An 18,119-nucleotide genomic window follows, 5' to 3' on the forward strand; every position below is an offset into this window, starting at 1 on the left:
ATATTTTCTTGGGTTGGAACAACATTACGAGTGGTCCCGACCTGTTGTAAGACTCGTGTAAACAAGAGCCTTGTAGTGCATGTCAGCGTAGCCGGCCTGGCACACCGAACTTGGATCAAAGTTTCAACCCAGTCATTGCAGATCAAATATGAATAAAGATTCTTATAAACTGCATTGCTTATTTCTCACCATAAATATTTTCAGAAACATATTTTAGTGGACGGTTTAGGTAAGTCTATCAACGGTCCGACATATTATTATGTTTTGCCAAAAAAAAAAGAGTACCGCAGTCTGCCCAATTATGTATCAGTCATCCCTTGTTCTTGTTAATCCCATTGGCCACCTACAGTACCATGTATACTGTATTACAACTGACTTCATTGAGGTCAGATGTCTGAAGTTAGGTGCGTTTGTTGAGTTCAACGTGACACACTCGTACGAGCTCCATTCATGATAATACAAAAATGTTCTTGAATGAGGCCCATTATTCACAAATCCACCCAAGATTCAGAAAAGTTTCTTATCAGTGAGAATTTATTTCATTTTTCACAAAATCCTATTCTCCCTTTTTCTCCCCAGTGTGGAATGGTCAACCATGTACAATATAAGCACTCATTGCTGAAACCTCTTCAATTCAGGAGAGAACAGATGTGCTCTCCTCTGAAGCATGCGATGTTACACGCTGCTTCCTAATGCACTGCAGTTCAGAAGTCACGCTCACACAGACTTGAGTCAGATGAGGACACTTAACGTGCAGCTCAGCAGGTGGATTTGAGGGTCTTGAGTGTTGCCGCTATGCTACAATGCCACCTGACTGAAACCCTCACATCTCTGAGCAATGCTAGAGCTACTTGTGCATCTCCCAGTGGGCCTGCGGGCCACAGTCAGTATTAGCTCATCCATGCACAAGACCAAAGACTTGACAGATACCAGACCGTGAAGGCATCCTTGCACTAGGAGAGTGTAGTGTCCCCCCCCCCAAAAAAAAATTATTGATTTTCTCCCTGACCAAATGCGTACTCCCAAACTGTCTCATTGGGTCAATATCTCCATCAATTTGGGAGAAAAACCACACACAGTGCCCCCAGGAAAGTGTACTGTCTGCTGCTTCTTACCACTCCACAGTTTTTGCTGTGCAGTCATTGCGGCTAAAGAGAACAATTCCGAAATTTGTGGGAAGCCAGTTGACCAGAGGAGTCCGGGCCGATGCCATAGCCCAGTGCTTCCTCAGACCTGGTGACCCACTGGTTTTCATTCATCATCCCCCTCCCCCTATTTCGACGCAGACTCAAAACCCACCTCTTCAAACTCTACCTTAGTCCTCCCTCCTGATTTCCCCTGCCCCTCCTTTCTGATATCCCTATCCTTGTCTAACCCCCCCCCCAAAAAAAAAAAACATTTCTCTTATGATGACAACTATGTTCAGAACAGCATTTCATGTGTATTTTGCTAGTTTCTGGATGTGATGCTTTGACTTATGGTAGAACCTATGCACTCGCTTTGGATTAAAAGCGTCTAAAATGTAAATGTAAATGTAATCATAAGTGCAACCTGTGGGTTTTAACATGATCCTAATTGCTATTGCATCACCAGTGCAATTATAATAATTGCTTAAAAATGTGCAATGCATTCATTCATTCATTCATCACCAAGGTCCATTTCCATACCCAGTCACCAGTTCATGTTTTTGAAGTTTTTACAGAATAAAAGTTTTCTATTATGACTTCTAAGATCTGAAAAAAAATCTAATCAATATTTGAAAAAAAGGTAATTTCCTTTTAATAGGCTATTCTGCTCCCTCTTGAAGGCCATTGTGTGAGTGGAAGACATTGTTTAGATGAGCAGTTTTAGTGTTACAAACCTCATTACCTTCATTGGTGAAAATGACAACCACTTATAAAAAGGTATGGGGAAAAAAGGTATGTTTCTCATCACTGTCAGTTGTGCATATTCCAAGGGATGTAGGAGTGCCTTGACTCATGTTTAAGCCTTGACAGACCATTATCACATGCAAACTGAAAGCAGGAATATTCTGAATGTACTTAATTTAAGTGTGCATTGTTGAGAATTCACAAATAATGGGTTATAACTTGTAAATGCCAAGGCGAATATCTGCTTTTCACAGCATATTCTCACTTAAATTATTACAGGTTTTGTTTTTTTTTTACAAAGGTTTTAGTGTTATGAAATAACCAAGTCGGAAGACATTTGAGGTACATTTTTTACTATGAAACCTGTAGTGGGGCATCAAAAGATCTAAACTGGATTGTTGATTACAGCATTTAAAAAATGCTACTGATCCACACAAACTATATGTTGCCTGGTCCATGGAAACGTGTGTATAATGTTGGAAAATATTGTCTAAGTGATCAATTGTACTTTTTTCCGAGATTGTGGCTGACGTACAATGCAAGCACTGATTGCCCCGAGCTCTCAGAATGATGAAGCGTTCCCCAAACATGTAACTAGTCTTGCTTTTCAGACGCTTTTATTGTTAGACATTCGGTCACAGTGATAAATAGGGGTCCTATACAATCACTGGCAAGAGTCTCTATTCTATGAAGTTCTGTCAGAACCCAATTGATCTTTATTACTGGTTTTTAACAGGAGATGACACTGGATTGATTTGATACAGAAATGTTTGCGACATTGGCGCTCCTTGGTTTTGGAGGAATATTGTCAGTTATCTCCAAAAATGCACATGTAATTAAAACAAGTGTGTTAAGATACTGTAGTCTTGCTAATGTTATAGCACTTAGTTTCTTGTTTTGCAGTTTTGTTACTATTATAAATGTTTCATTTATTACTTCTAATGGAGCTCCATAAAGGATATAAGGCCCATGTTTATGCAATTTCATTAATTTTTGAAGTGTCTTTTTTCCATGAAGATGTAACTACACTGTGTACTTTCTGTACAGTACAATGAGCTTTTAATACATATATAACTTCATTAACATCTAAAGTGAAAAAGAAAAGCAGCGTTTAGTAGACATGTCAGACTTGTTTTCACTGATTAACTCATTTACAAAGAAAGAGACGACTGCAGAGGTGGCACTGAAAGAGCAGCCTTCAGTCTCACTCTTTCCCGACATGCAGAGTCTTGCTGTGAAATGGAGGATTACACAACCCAGCCACTTCTCAACTCTTAGCTGACCTTTGAAAACTCCGCTCAGCTTTTACTCTAAACTTCCGAAGTCGGGGAAAAAAGCTCTGTTCCTATACAACTCCGTTTAGCTTCCTACATGCACACCAGTTTTTTTGTTTTGTTTATTTTTTTTCAGCACAATGCATTATACAGTATTATGCACTCGGATGCTCATTAACTGGCCAAGCGGAAGAGAGGTAACGGGAATGATTATAAAAAATGAAACTTCCTTTCCACTTTGCAAGCCGACAAACCAGTCTGAAACCCGGTTCCTCATCTCTGTGCTTTTCAAATGCAGATACACAGTTCCCCATTACTTCTAACGATGTTCTTTCTCTGTCTCTCTCTCTCTTTCTCTCACTCTCTCTCTCACTTTTCCCCTCTTTGTCTGGCTGTCCTTTCATTGTCTCTGTAACGGGATCCTGAAGGTCCTAATGCTCTTAGCAATGTGTTTGTACATGTTTCTGTATTAGCAAAATGTGCACAAAATAAAAACACACAATCACACACAAACAACATGCAGGCATTCTGAGTATGTCAGTGTGAATGTGACTTTATGAGGACCCTGTTGGAGATGAGTCTATGTTCCACAGAAGGAGCGATGCCTGTAGACTGTGCCCTATGTCTTGGGGAAGGCCAACCCCATTCCAGCTAATTCTCTTAGTTCCCACATTTTGCGCCTTCTGCGTTGACCATTGCCACTGGCAGTCAGGTGGTCTCTGTTTCCCCTGAAAGTGAAAAAGCAGGCCGCCGTACTGCATTAGCTAGCAATGGAAAACAAAAGGGAAATGCCTCAAATAATGCCTAACAGCAGATAAAATGTTTGACTGCCTGAATGAGTGAAAGGAAAGTGTAGCCTCAGGACTGTATTCTTGGAAGACACACTTACAGGAAGTACTCAGAGTTTGTAAAACAAAGTTGTGAAGGAACGTGTTACGAAACAGAGACGGTGCAGAGACCACAAGCTGCTCCTCCCTCTACTGGTGACACTCAGTCACTGCAGTAGCCTATCTGTCAGTCACTGGTCCAGTCGCCTGGTGAGGGAGGGACTGCACTCTCTCCACCACAATCAGAGAAGAGGGAGATGGAGAAAAGAGACCCACACTGGAATCACTGGAGGGGAAATGTCCCACATAAGAGGGACTTGGGCGGAAGACGGCCCGTTCCCCGAGGAGACCGCTAGCCGAGTTGTACCTATTTAAAAGGCAGCCAAGGTGCGCATAGCCAGGAGCAGGTAACAGAAATACCAGGCCCACTGAGGGAGCTCAGGCCCCCAGTTGGGGAAGGAGAGAGTGCTCCCAGGTGGGGGATCATGGGGGGTCTACAGATCATTATGACGGCATAAAATTATTCTGACATCTGGCTATACTTCCACCTGGTTCCATGAATATAATAATAATACTACTACTACTACTACTAATTATTATTATTATTATTATTATTATTATTATATTGAGCTTTGATTGAACTGTATATAGCACCTTTTAAATAAGTTATCCGTAGCTCAAGGTATTTCACAAAACCAGTGCAAAGAGCAGTTCCAATAAATCATTAAACATGGTAAACTAAAAAATAAATGAAAACAAGATGAGAGATAAAGTAAGAATAAAGGCATAAAAGCAGCCCAAATCAATAAAAAGCCATGTTGAAAACTTACTCCATTGACTTACAAGCTATATTTATAACTCTGATGTGCGGTTTGGTAGTTCCACAGTATAGGATTATACAGGGAAAAGGAATCATCACGTGCTCTTTATAGTCAACTGTTGAGAGACACTGAAGCCTAGCCATCTGCATGTCGGAGATTTGTACCAAGTGTCAACACAATCCTGATCTGAAATGGTGTAATGTTGTGTCTTCACAATGAGTGTGGCTTAAAACTTCCTTGTGTCTACCCTGTAAACACCCTTGTAGGGAAAAATACACTTCCTGCTTCATTGTTCTTGGATGGTCACCTAACACCTCAATCATACTGAATGAGGAAGGGGGGTTAGGAAGCCCATACTGAATGATCAAGGGGGGTTCACCCTCTGCTTTGCTGACAATGACCATTTGGTTTCCTTGATCACATCATATGCATACAATAATGTGTATTACCTGTAACCCAATCAGGGACAAGTACCTGCATTTCACTTCAGGAGGTTTGGGGCACAAAAGCTCATTCCTTTCTAACATGAGTTTGTAATTTAACTGCCTTGCTTTTACCCGGTATGCTTCATACTGTAATTAAAGACTATTTTTGCTATAGTAATACAATGTTGCTAACCTGAATATCAGACTACTCGTTTTACTTCACAAAGGACCAAATTCCTACACCCTGATACAGGGCAGTCTGTTTTCTCAGACTGAAGGTCTCACTGCTTGTTTGAATGATGTCGCCATATTCTACCATTGCATGGTTTTCATTTGGCCATGTTTTTAAATCTGCCTATGTTTTGCTTGTTTGCTTGGTAATGGTGTTGTGACTCATATCACATGTATGTGATCATACCTAAGATTGTATATGCTGTAAACAGATTACATTGTCTTATTACTTCTCATAGATCTATTTTCACAACATTTATTTTAGCCACCATGAATACTAATGACATTGGATCATACTCAGAGCATACAGTATATTACAGAACATTAGAAACACATTTGTGGGTGAGCAATGAATCAGTCATGCAAGTTAATAAGATAAAACGTTCAACCTGGGGAAAAAAAAGGAAGCATGGTTTTGTTGTGTGGAGCAAAGCAATCGGAGTGTCAGTGTGGTGCATTAAGCCAATTGCTGACCCGTTTCAAAAGCCTACAGGGTGAGAAGGAAGGAGGGCAGCACTAGCATTTTCTGTGACTTACACATCTGCATTCTGTGAATCAGGGAGAATTCTTTATCGCTGAATAATGTGTTTTTCCAACCCTCTGTTTCAGGTCCTCTCTATCAAGGGAATCAACTGATGTTTCACAACAGTAAACAAACCATCACCATCTCTGCAAATATGCCACTGATGTCCAGTCTACAGCATAGCCTATCCCTCTTCATCTTGGGAAAAGTGTATTATTTGGTTAAATGTATTATTTGGTTGTTACGTGATCTTTAGAGCTCAAAAAAAAGCAAGTGTTTAAATAATTCTACATAAAAATTAGATTTAATCTGAGACGATATGTTGTAAAAGTACAAGCACATTTGAGTGTGCGCACACACACACACTGGGACATTGGGAATTTACATTTTTTACTTAATTTGTTTTTCACCTGAGCTCCATGGTTGATTACAAACCCTCTCCTATGAATTGTGAATTGTGTAGGCAGAGAATTATGGAGAGCTGGGGCAACAGGATAATGTCCCTTGTCGCTGTGCCGCGAGTGAAAGGGTGATTTGCAGAAGTGGGAATTGAAGTCATGAGCTGACAGTCACAGTCACCTGAATGTAATCCCCACTGGGAACCTTCTGGGACCATATCTGCAACCAGGGAACCTGAAGAGAAGTCTGGGAAGGAAAGCAGAGTAGTGCTCGGATAGGACAGTGCTAGCAGAGAATCAGAGGCCTGCACCGGGCTTTGTTCCACAGCAAGTGCTCAGCTGTCAGCAGGGCTAAAGGGAATCTATAATAAGACATTAAACAGTTATATCCTAGGTCCTGAAATCAAGGTTTTCGTGTTCAGTGCGATTTCGGGCTGTGTATTGTAACAGCGCAGCACTTATAGTACGAAGCGCAGACAGTTTCTATGTTAAATGTGATATTGAGTCATGCATCATTTTATTTGTGTTATTTCAGCACCCACACACCACTCGACTCCCATTCACTTTTGATGCTTTCTGTGAAGTTTTTTGTTTCTCCGGGAGAACGTCTGAACCCTAGGAAACCCATCTCACTGCCTCGCCAAGTGGTCTGAACAAGCAGTGTGAAATGAAGTCTTTTACCGCGTAGCGCTTCTTTGAAAACCAGCCTGCGTTGGATGTCATAGGTTAAGGAAGTAAAGGGTCCTATGCCGTTATTTCTGCGGCTTTTCTGCGGCGTAAACTCCGGCCTGCTACGTCCTGTGTGCGCATGTGATTAGACCCTCGGCCATTTTTGGTTGGCTTACACTACGGTTGGGATTGTAATATCCTGCCACTTGCTGGCAGGACAAGGGGCTGAATGAGATCAAAGCGAGAGCGGTTCAGATGGCCCATGATGCACCAGGCAGCGTCGTGCTGCTTCAGCGTCTGCACTTCCTGTATCAGGATCCCCAAAAGGTGTGGTTATCTCACGGTGCCACGCAGCGGAGATTTCCTGTTGCTATGGTGTGAAGCGCTCCTGGGGGGGGGTCGGGGGTTGTTCCTAACCTGCTCGTGGCCCATCTGATACGGGCCCTCGCTGGCACCTGGCCCCTCCTGCGGCCCCGGCTGCCCTCACGGGGCAGATAAGGGCTTTCACAGCTGTGTTTGCACACGGATAGGCCCTTTCTTCTCTTACACCGGGCTCCCTTCCTCAGGCCCTTATCACAATGAGTACAGCTGTTTGCAGAAACAGGACTATCTGTGTTTTTACTCGCCCCCCCCCCACACACCACTCACCACTCCCCTGACAAACCCCCCCCCCCCCCCCCCCCGCCTACACACACACACACACACACACACACACACACACCACCACCACCATCATCATCCCAACCTCCTCACACCTTTAAAATCTGGCCCAGTTTCTACAAATTTTCAACCAGGCAGCAGAAACTGTGAGCAGACCAGGCAGCAGGTGGTGGTCCTGTGGTATCCCCCCCTCCTGCCCCCACCAAGCCCCCACATGGGAACTGGGACTTCTCTGCGACAATAGCCATTGCCTCTACAGCTGTTCTCCCGTGATTTGTGAATATGGACACCATCCACAAAACTGGCAACACTTGTCCTATGTTACCCAAAGATGCAGAGCAGTGGCATAACTGGGGTGGGCATTTGGGTATACAGGATAAGCAGATTGGGCTGAGAGGGAGTTTGCTATTTTTGGGCACTGAATTCACATTTGTTCATCAATTTTCTTTACTTCTGCCTGTGGTGCAGATAGCTGATTTGCAGGAGACTCGTAACCACGCCCCTGATGTGGAGGCTAATTAGCCAGAGACCAAGCAGGACAAGGTGGCGTTTGTCTGTGAAGCTGAGATTGAACTGAATCATTAATTTAGGGTGTCCTTTACCAGGTCACTAGGGGATGTGCACAATCACAATTGGTCTGTACAAATGTACAATCTGCAAGCAACCTATTCTTCAAATATTCCAGGCTAAATCTAAAATGACATATTTCCACAATACATACTCCTTGTTAAACTAATTTCTATTCATTCACAGACAAAACAGTTGAAAGGATACGTGTTGTGTAAGCATGTACTTCATTTATTTCTTATGATTGTCAGCCTAATCCCAAACCACAAGGGGCTATTTTGAAATTCACTGGCGTCTAATGTTTGTGGCTAATCTCGGGTGTGCACCCAATAGCTTTGACACGGTATTCATTGAAACTGCCTCCAGAAGTGTGCCAGCTGTTCAAGTGTGTGATCAAAATTCATTTTTTGAGCCCTGAATAACACAGGGTGCTTGACAAGGTCTTTTGTGTTTTTTGGTTCACGCCAAGAAAGCCCCAAAGAAATAGTTTGACCCTGACTGTAATACTAAATTACATCTCTGTATATCAAAATGCACCCAGAGACTTCTGTTAACAAGAAAACTCCAGCAGACGCAGAACCGTGTAGAACATAATCTTATGCTCAGCATTAACAATGAAATAACAGGTGCCAACCGGGATCACTGTGAGGATTTACAATGAAACGCAGAAGAAATAAAGTGCATAACATAGTGCAGTCAAAAGTGCTGCACTGTTCAACACACATTAACACTGACTGCCTGCTTCAACACCAGGCAATACTGTATAGGGTTATTTAACTCATGATTGGGTTGTGTTTTCACTCAAGAGTTGTGGCATTTCTTCACTTTACAAACCATTTGGACACAGTCATACCACGATGCCAAACATCCAAATTACAAGAATGAAATGCATCTGAATTTGACAACCAGCATTAATTTTCATTTTGCACACCCATGAATGGATAATTGGTAATTTTTATCATGGCAATAGAAGTTTCAGGAGAAAAGAAGGGATAACGGAATAAACTGTCATGATTTTGTCTGTTCTTCCAATACGTCATGCCTTTATCCCGCAAAAACACCCTTATCTTGTTGAGGTATTTACATGCGTGCTCAGAGATGCCCTTCTGCGTACCATTGTTGTAATGTGTGTTTATTTACATTACTGTCAACTTCCTGTCAGCTTTTACCTGTTACGGCAGGGTGGACAGAGGAACCAGAAGCAGACACAGGGGTGTGGAAAATGGCAAGTTTACTCACAGGTGATGGGGCAGACAGAGCGTAGTCACAAAACAAGCCAAGGTCAAAATCCAGGGGGTCAGTCCAAACAGGCAGAGGTACAGAAATCCACAAAACACAAAGAATAGTCCAGGGAAGCAGGCAGGGGTCAAAACAGGAAAACCAGATAAACAAGGGCAAGGGCAAGGACTGGAGAACAAGGGCAGGGGCAAGGAAACAAGGAGGCTAGAACTTGGGGAAGGAATCAAGGGCTCGGGAACAGAAACAGGACAAGACGAACTAGCCACGTGCAACTGAAAAGGACAGGTATAAATGCACAGGGGAATGAGACAAACTAGGCGGGGCATGGGAGTGAGGGTGGTCTAACAAATAAACATCAGGTGAGACACATGAAAGGGTAATGGGACAATAACGAGGGGGAAACAAAAACGGGGACTGGAATCACAAAGACACACATGTAATACAAACGGCTCCGGACTAGGGAGTAGACAATGCATAGATTGAAGACGTAGTGATAGTTAAGAGACAGGTGCGAACACTTCGCTGAAACAAACGAGTAATAAGGGATAGCATAGGAAGGTGGAGTTATAGAACAGCGCAGAAATGCTAAGAGATGCGTTAGTGAGTTAGTAACGTGAATATTTCTAAACTACCCAATAAAAGTGATTGTTAGTTAGTTAGACAGACAGTAAGTGTATTAATCGGATTAGTACTGTACAAAACCTAGATTAGTAGTGGTTAGTAAGAATAGTGCTTTACAACATTTAACTATCAAGAAAAAGCAGGAAGTAAGAATCGCGAGTTTAGAAAAAATGTTGAACCCCGAAAACTACCGTAACCACCCGAATAGTGGGGCACGCAGACAGGGGAGTGACTCGACTGGAAAACATTCAGATGCAGACATAACAGGGGAGGACGAGTGCAAAGACTAATGAAAATAAACAGAACCAGACATGAAATATGAAAAATAATAAATTACAAGAATAAATAATACTAAACAATGGTACACTAACACACAGAACACAGGAACATAACATTACCAGTCTGGCCCTTCTCCTCTGAACTCTCTCATTAACAACACGTTTTTACCCGCAGCACTTTTCCTGTTTTTTCTGATTTGAATATTTTCTCTGTTTGTAATCAAACAATTCATACATGGTGCATATACAGTATATATGTTTGTGTACAAAATCCATTTGAATGCTGGTGTAGTTAATTCAAGGTTTATATGCTGTGAATGAATTTTATTTTTTGGGGGGTATGAAGCTATTTTATTTGTATAGTTTTATCGGAATGTAGTTCAGCCTATATTTAAGAGATTGGTGAGGTCACTATACTGTGTAGCCATCGATCATAAAACTCACACAGCTATAAATAAAATAAACTTTCCCAATATGTTCCTTTATTTAGCCAACATTCTGATAATGCATGCAGTCAGCTGTTCTGGATTGGCAATGATAATAGCTGCACAGCTGTTCTTTCAGCTTTAGCTATTAGCTTTTTTTAGTAAGTCAAATAAATATGATGAACAGCAACCCAAGGACAACCCAAGTCACAAGACACTCAAACAACCTAAGTTGTTTGAGACACGTCTCTTTGGAGCCAGGCAAAATGTCAATCAAACTCCACTGACAAACAGTGTTGACATAGAGTAAATAATTAATTAAATTTGCCAATCATTAGTGTTAGCCAAGTCCAGTCACTTTTATCTGGGTGAGCTACTTCATTTTGTACTTTTGAGGATTTTTGCGCCCTTTAGCAGACGTGCTGATTTTGCATCTCTGAAAGTTTGGCAAGATCAGCAACATACAGTGCAGTACATGAGTAAGTACACATTGTGAATTTGGTTTCAGGTTTGAAGCTAAGAACTTGGTCCCTATTTACACTAGTTTGAGGCCCACTATATTTACATTTACCATCAGCCTTTATTGGCAAACTGAGCTGCTGAAATACATTGATGGCTGACAACTCTGTGTCACCCTCCAATTACCTACTCTATGGTAGCCATTCAGGTGAACACACCCATGTATTAAAGCTCAGTAAAATCTGATGGCATTGTGCTCTACCGAGATTGATATATGAGGACCTTTCAATGGCAAACTGTGCTTTGTATACAGCAGTGCTCAGAAGGTCATGTCAACATACAGTAATACCTGTTGGAATAATACATTTGCAATTCAGCTCCAATGTTAACCATTACTTCCTGTCAACATGGGTCCTTGTTACCTAATGGAACATCACCTCTTTTAAGTGAAGCATTTTGGCTTTCAGCTCAGTTGTACCTGATACACGATTATATGTTAAACCTGAGGTACATTTGCTAGATAAAAGAAACACGTACTGAAAGTATCGATTGAGACAGTCCATAATAAAGTTGTGTGAAATTTGTATTAACAGGCATAAATGCTTTGTTGCCGGGCAAAGTGCAGAGCAAATACAGGAAGCTTTAAAAATCTACCCAAACCCCTGAAAAGTGCTTTCGTCTTGTGTTCTCTCGACAGGCTCCTCAAATCTCTCATCCAGTCAGTAGTTTGAGTGGGCAGAGGGCAGTATTATAGAGCTGCTTCACGTCTACAATACATCAATGAATAAAAAAGATATCTGGGCACAAGGTAGCTGCACACATGAACATCTTGTGGCGAGACCTGCCTGACTAATGAAAAGTGCCACCTGAAAGTAAAAGCAGAGCGGAGTTGCTATAACAGGAAATGCCAAGCTACTTGTTTGAAGCCGTCCTTTCTGGGAGTAGAGCTAATCCTTTTCCCTTCCCTTCAACTCAACTGGTAAATTTAACCTTAATATTGCAGAGATTAGTTTGTATATTTCATTAGCTTGTTAATGTTTACACATGTTTTGTCTCTCCAGATAAGTATGGAAGGTATTCCATGCCACATTTTCAATTATCAAACAACCATGTCTAATAATGAAAACGGGTGAATTAACAAACCACTACATCGCATCCAAACTCAACACATGAATTAACAAAATCCTGTATGTGATTTGATTAAAGCAATGATTTAAAAACAGAGCTGGCTTTTATCATTCATCACCACCACATTTTCCATTTATTATTTAATTTATCATTCATCTCGACAGCATACAAAACGTCAATCCGTATTCCGGCTATAGATCTGCTTCCTTTTGCAGCAGGAAAACACAGTTCTGCAGTTTCGCACAGAGTGATATTAAGATTTGCAATAGGCCTACAGGCTCAAGTCACTTGAGTCACTCGGATTTGGATAAAATTTATTAGTGTGAGCAGCTAGTTTAGGACAATATTTTTTTAAAGATAATTTAAAACCAGAGTGGCTGAACCTCTGACTTCAGCCAACAGTAATAATGTCTCAGTATCAGCTTGCTTGAGTAAACTGCAGAGCTAGTCTAACCTGCCTGCTTGTTTAGTAGCCAAGGTGTTTCTTCCTGCTACAGCAAAATAGTTTTTTCAACTTAAATTCTGTGTTGCCTTTCACAAATTTCAATATCGCACCCCAAAATTATGCGTAAACTGCCTGTAATTACTTCCGGTTACAAAGAAAACATCGAGAGCCGAAACATGCATCTGTATCCATGAGCGTGGCTTTTGAGTGACATTTGTATACTGTCAAGATTAATGCTAAATGGAATAATAAATAACAAACGTGGTAGTGATGAATGCTACAAGGTGGATCTTTTTTTTAAGTTTGCATGCGATGTGATGATTTGTTCATTCGTGTGTTGTGTGTTCATTATGAGTTGTGGTCATTTGATAATTGGAAATATGGCACGGAATAGCTTTCATAGATACCAGACAGTGTGGACTTGGATGAAGCATCTCTTCCCAAACAATGTGATTGTTTCAGCATTTGGCTGTACCAGTGCTTGCATGGTTGAAATGAACTACTTACATATTATTGTCTTCAAAGAAATACAACTCTTGAGACTGTAATGGAGTACCAGGAGGAGTTGAATAGCAGGACAGAAGCTGCTGAAGAGGATGGAGATGATATAAAGCCTCTCGAGATTATCTTGGGGCTCCAACATACAGTGAGATACATGTGTTGGATACTGGAGGACCAGACAAGTGACAAGTCCCAGTATTTAACAAAATGTCTATTTTTCTTTTTTTGTCAATGCAATTAAGGAGAATGGTAGATTTGGTCTTCAGGAACTCCATTTTGACAGGATAGGATTAATCTTGCCTCTCTTGTGAAATGTTTGAGTGCAAAATATGTATCTGAAAGTTCATACATAATAACAATGCAAATACTAAATAAAAAAATAACTACTACTACTACTACTACTACTACTACTAATAATAATAATAATAATAATAATAATAATAATAATAATGTATTAAAATGGTTGTGAAATGTAGATTTTTCTTCATTAAATATGAAGCTCATTTTCTTTTCTCTGCTCCAGGGAAAAAGAAAGCTGGATCAGCAAGTAGAGGAAAACATTTTTACCACATCAATCTTTCACAGAACACGTCAAATAAATTTAGCTTAAAGGGGACATGAATTCATTTTCAACATGAAAGATATATTGTACATTTATAAATGAAAAACTGTCAGCCACATGGTATTTTGCCGAGTTCAAAGTCAATCAAGTATTCCTTGCTAGAAGTAGTATACCCTCTTATGTGGTATACCTCACAGAGTTGTATTATTATTTTGTTTGTTATTCTATCCACTGAGGCTTTTCATTTTATTGTCATTGTACCCCCTCTATTATTATTATTATCATTATTATTATTATTATTATTATTATTATTATTATTATTATTATTGTGATGGTGCAGTGGGTAGCACTGCCACCTCTCAGCAAGGAGGTCCTGGGTTCGAATCTCGGTCAGCCGGGGCCTCTCTGTGTGGAGTTTGCATGTTCTCCCCGTGTTTGCGTGGGTTTCCTCCGGGTACTCCGGTTTCCTCCCACAGTCCAAAGACATGCAGGTTAGGCTGATTGGAGAGTCTAAATTGCCCGTGGGTATGAGTGAATGGTGCGTGTGCCCTGCGATGGACTGGCGACCTGTCCAGCGTGTATTCCTGCCTTTCGCCCAATGTATGCTGGGATAGGCTCCAGCCCCCCTGCAACCCTGTTCAGGATAAGCAGGTTAAGATAATGGATGGATTATTATTATTATTATTATTATTATTATTAATATTATTATTATTATTATTATTATTATTACTATAGGGATATAATTATTCACCTATAAATGGCAGATACACCCTTTTGCATTCCCCTCAGTGAAAACGGTGGTATTACAAGGCAGGTGTCACATTTCATGTTTGTCACGTCATGTTTCATGTTTAGTCATTGTCTTAGTTACGTTAATGTCATGTCGCGTGTTATATTAGTCTAGTCTCGACATGTTGTTATGCTTTATTTCTTGTTAATTTTCATGTCATGTTACGTTTCATGTTTAGTTGTTATGATTTAATTGTTAGTCTTTTCATGTCATGTTATGTAGTTTATTTATGTCACAGTTACCAACTTGTTATGTCACGATTTATGTTTGTTTCATGTTATGTGGTACTGTTCATTGTTTAGCATACACTTTTTTGTGTCTTTCTGCAAACCTTGCATTCCTGCTTTCTCTCTCTCCCTTTCTGTCACTCACACCCTAATTGTTTCAATTTCCCTTGTCTTCTTACTAATCTACTAACTTTAGATCAGGATTGGGTAATACTAACATTCTAACCATGTGTTCATGTTACCTTACGTTTCTTGTGCATGTCATTTACTAATTTACTAACGCTAGGGCAGGATAGGTTTATCACTAATGATTACTAATTACCTTGTTAACTTGTCAATCCTCCACACCTGATTTCCATTCTCATGCTGCTCTCAAGCTAATTGTCTGCACCTGTCTACACCTGCATATAAGCTCAGTTCCATGTCTTGTTTTTGCAAAATTGTTGCCCCCTGTTTGTCAGTGCACTTTTGAGTGTTTTTGTCAAGTCATTTTTCCCAAGCCTGTTTATTGACCAAAGATTATTGACTTCTGTTTTTTGACCATTGCCTGCCCGTACCACGACTTTGCCTGCTGTCTTTGTGCTTTTGCCCCGCGGAGCAGACTTTGGTCTTGACTCTTGCGCCGTCATCGACCCTGAGCCTACCTACCGTCCGCCTGTACTTCTGCCCCGCTGACAGCTTTCCTGGCTACTGGACTTTTTTCGCATGGTGTACCCATTACGAGTGCCTTCTCCCTTGGTACTGTACTTTGGTTTTGGCTGGATTTTACGTGTTTGAACATTGCCTGTTTTTTGACTACATTCACTGGACATTCCCTGAATAAAGCCCTGACGGGACTTTATTACACCTCTGTTTCTGTGTCGTGCATTTTGGGTCCAACTCCCCCACGCACCCGTCTCAGCAGGATACTTGGACAATTGTCTGTTCCAAAGTACCAATACACTCAACTTTTTATTCACAATAGGGACCAATACTGTTTACATGGTGATGGGAAGGCAGTGAATGGAAGTATTTGTCTGATGTTACAAAGGAAGGATTTGTTGAAATTTCAATATCAGCACTGTTTTTCTGTGAGGGATTACTACTTTATGAAAGTGGTAGAAGGGTTCCTTACAAATATGGGAAACAGAGGCCATCCATAAATGTATATAAAGTGAGATCTAGTGGAAAATAAATTCTGTCTCAAAACATTTATTCTTTCTTGCTTTGACTCCCAGGTAGTGGATCCAGGTGGGTGTTATTGCAAACATAGTGGAGAAAGGTGCACCATCAGCACAACAGCAGTTAAAAACTTGCATAAAATCAAAGAGCCAGCCTGTATAATATAATTGGAAAAATGAAGGGGGTCAGGCACTGATCCCTGGGGTACTCCTATTGAGAGGGTGTCAGAAGTAGAGAAGGACTTTCTCCAGGTGATTCATCAGAGAGAAGGGAGTGCATGTGTCACACTGGGCGGGATAGAGGGTAGCGAGTAGCAAGGAATGCACCTCCTTTCATGGCTGCTCCGGTTCTCTCCTACAGCCAAGGAGGCCTACGGCAGCATCCTCACACAGGCACATGGGGTGGTAGGTTATCCGTATTCAGTCCTTGGAAGGCCAGGCTGTCTGAAATTAATTAAATCCCACCCATTTTATTATGCGCATATTTTCATACTTCATACTGTATGTTTACTGTGGCAGTAATTGTGGTGGCCTGGGGCCACGCCTACTAGTTGAGCAAACACACATTGGCAAGTCTACCCAGGCCTCACTGCGGACAGTGGGAGCTGAAATGTGCATCCCACACGCTGAGAGCCACTCCAGGAGAGAGTGACAAAGTGAAAGCAAGCTGGCTGAAAAGCTAAGGAAAGCTATGGAGCTGGACAGCTGAAGAGCATGAAAACATTTCACTGCATTCATTTTGTTATCATATAAAGTCTTTCTTATTTAATTTTGAATCCCATGAGGGAACGGTGAAGATTTGCGTGTTGGTTTGGTTGTTTAATGAACTTGCTCTCTCTGTCTTGCTATCTGTCTCTACTGTATCGGCAAATAAAATGCTGGTGAAACTAGAATTTCCAATACTCCCGGTGACCAGCAAGTCTCTCCCTCCCAGGGGTGTCCACCTGCATGTGACTTAAATATATATGGATCTCATGCTGATTTGTTTTCACCAGCTTTAAATCACATTTTCTGCAGCTCTGATGTGCTTGACAAAATACAATACGCTATAATAATACTATTATTAATTATCCCATTAAGCATTTTACCAAAATCATGTGGACATACTGTAATAGGGAATAATTTTGCAATGAATTATGGGTGCTTGAGGCAAGGCCAACACAGAATGTGTTGCATACATTGTCTTTCAAGATAGTTAAAGATGGTACAAAGATAGGATATTAGTATTGACATATTTGCTAGATTACTCAAAGTAGCCACAAAGAAGTGATTTTGAATTAGCAAAGGCAATGAAAAGTCACAGAATGGCATGAAAGCCGAGATATATAAACATCAAACAGGAGCACACCCAGTTCTTCAAACATTTTGGACATTATTCTCGAAGCAGAACATTACATGTCTGAATGTGTATATTCTTACCTGCCGATCGTAGAATACAGTGGGTTCATTTTTGGGTTCATTTTTTGTTTTACCAGCAGGACAGACAGGCATGAGAAAGATTCAGGTGAGTGGGAGAAAAGAAGCAGCGAAGGACGATTGAATTATGAAGATTGGAACCGAATTTGACAGTGGGTGTGCATACAGGACGGAGGGACGGGGTCATATGATAAAGAAAATGAGAAGACGATGACATGGTGTACCAGGGGTTGAAGGAGATCAACTGAAGAAGTTTGAAGTACGGCTGTTCGTTGTGAACACAAGGTCAAGTTGCCTGCTAGCCCCATGTGTGGGAGGAGACTGTGAAAGGGAGAAATGTAAGGAGAGGAGCGGTGAGAGAAAGTAAGGAGACTCTGTATTATTACTGTAGGACCTTACAGGAAATAATACAAGATGTCTGCCAATATATATTGATTTTAAATAAATGTATTTGTTAATAGTTTACATATAAAGATAAACATACAGTATTTGCTTTTCATGGATTATTTTATGTATTGGTAATACACAAACACATGACATTGGACTAACATTATTTTTAAAGTTAGAGCACACAGAATCACCATGTATCCTTTTTATTTATG

Source organism: Conger conger, chromosome 17 (genome assembly GCF_963514075.1).
Source record: "Conger conger chromosome 17, fConCon1.1, whole genome shotgun sequence".
Taxonomy (NCBI): domain Eukaryota; kingdom Metazoa; phylum Chordata; class Actinopteri; order Anguilliformes; family Congridae; genus Conger; species Conger conger.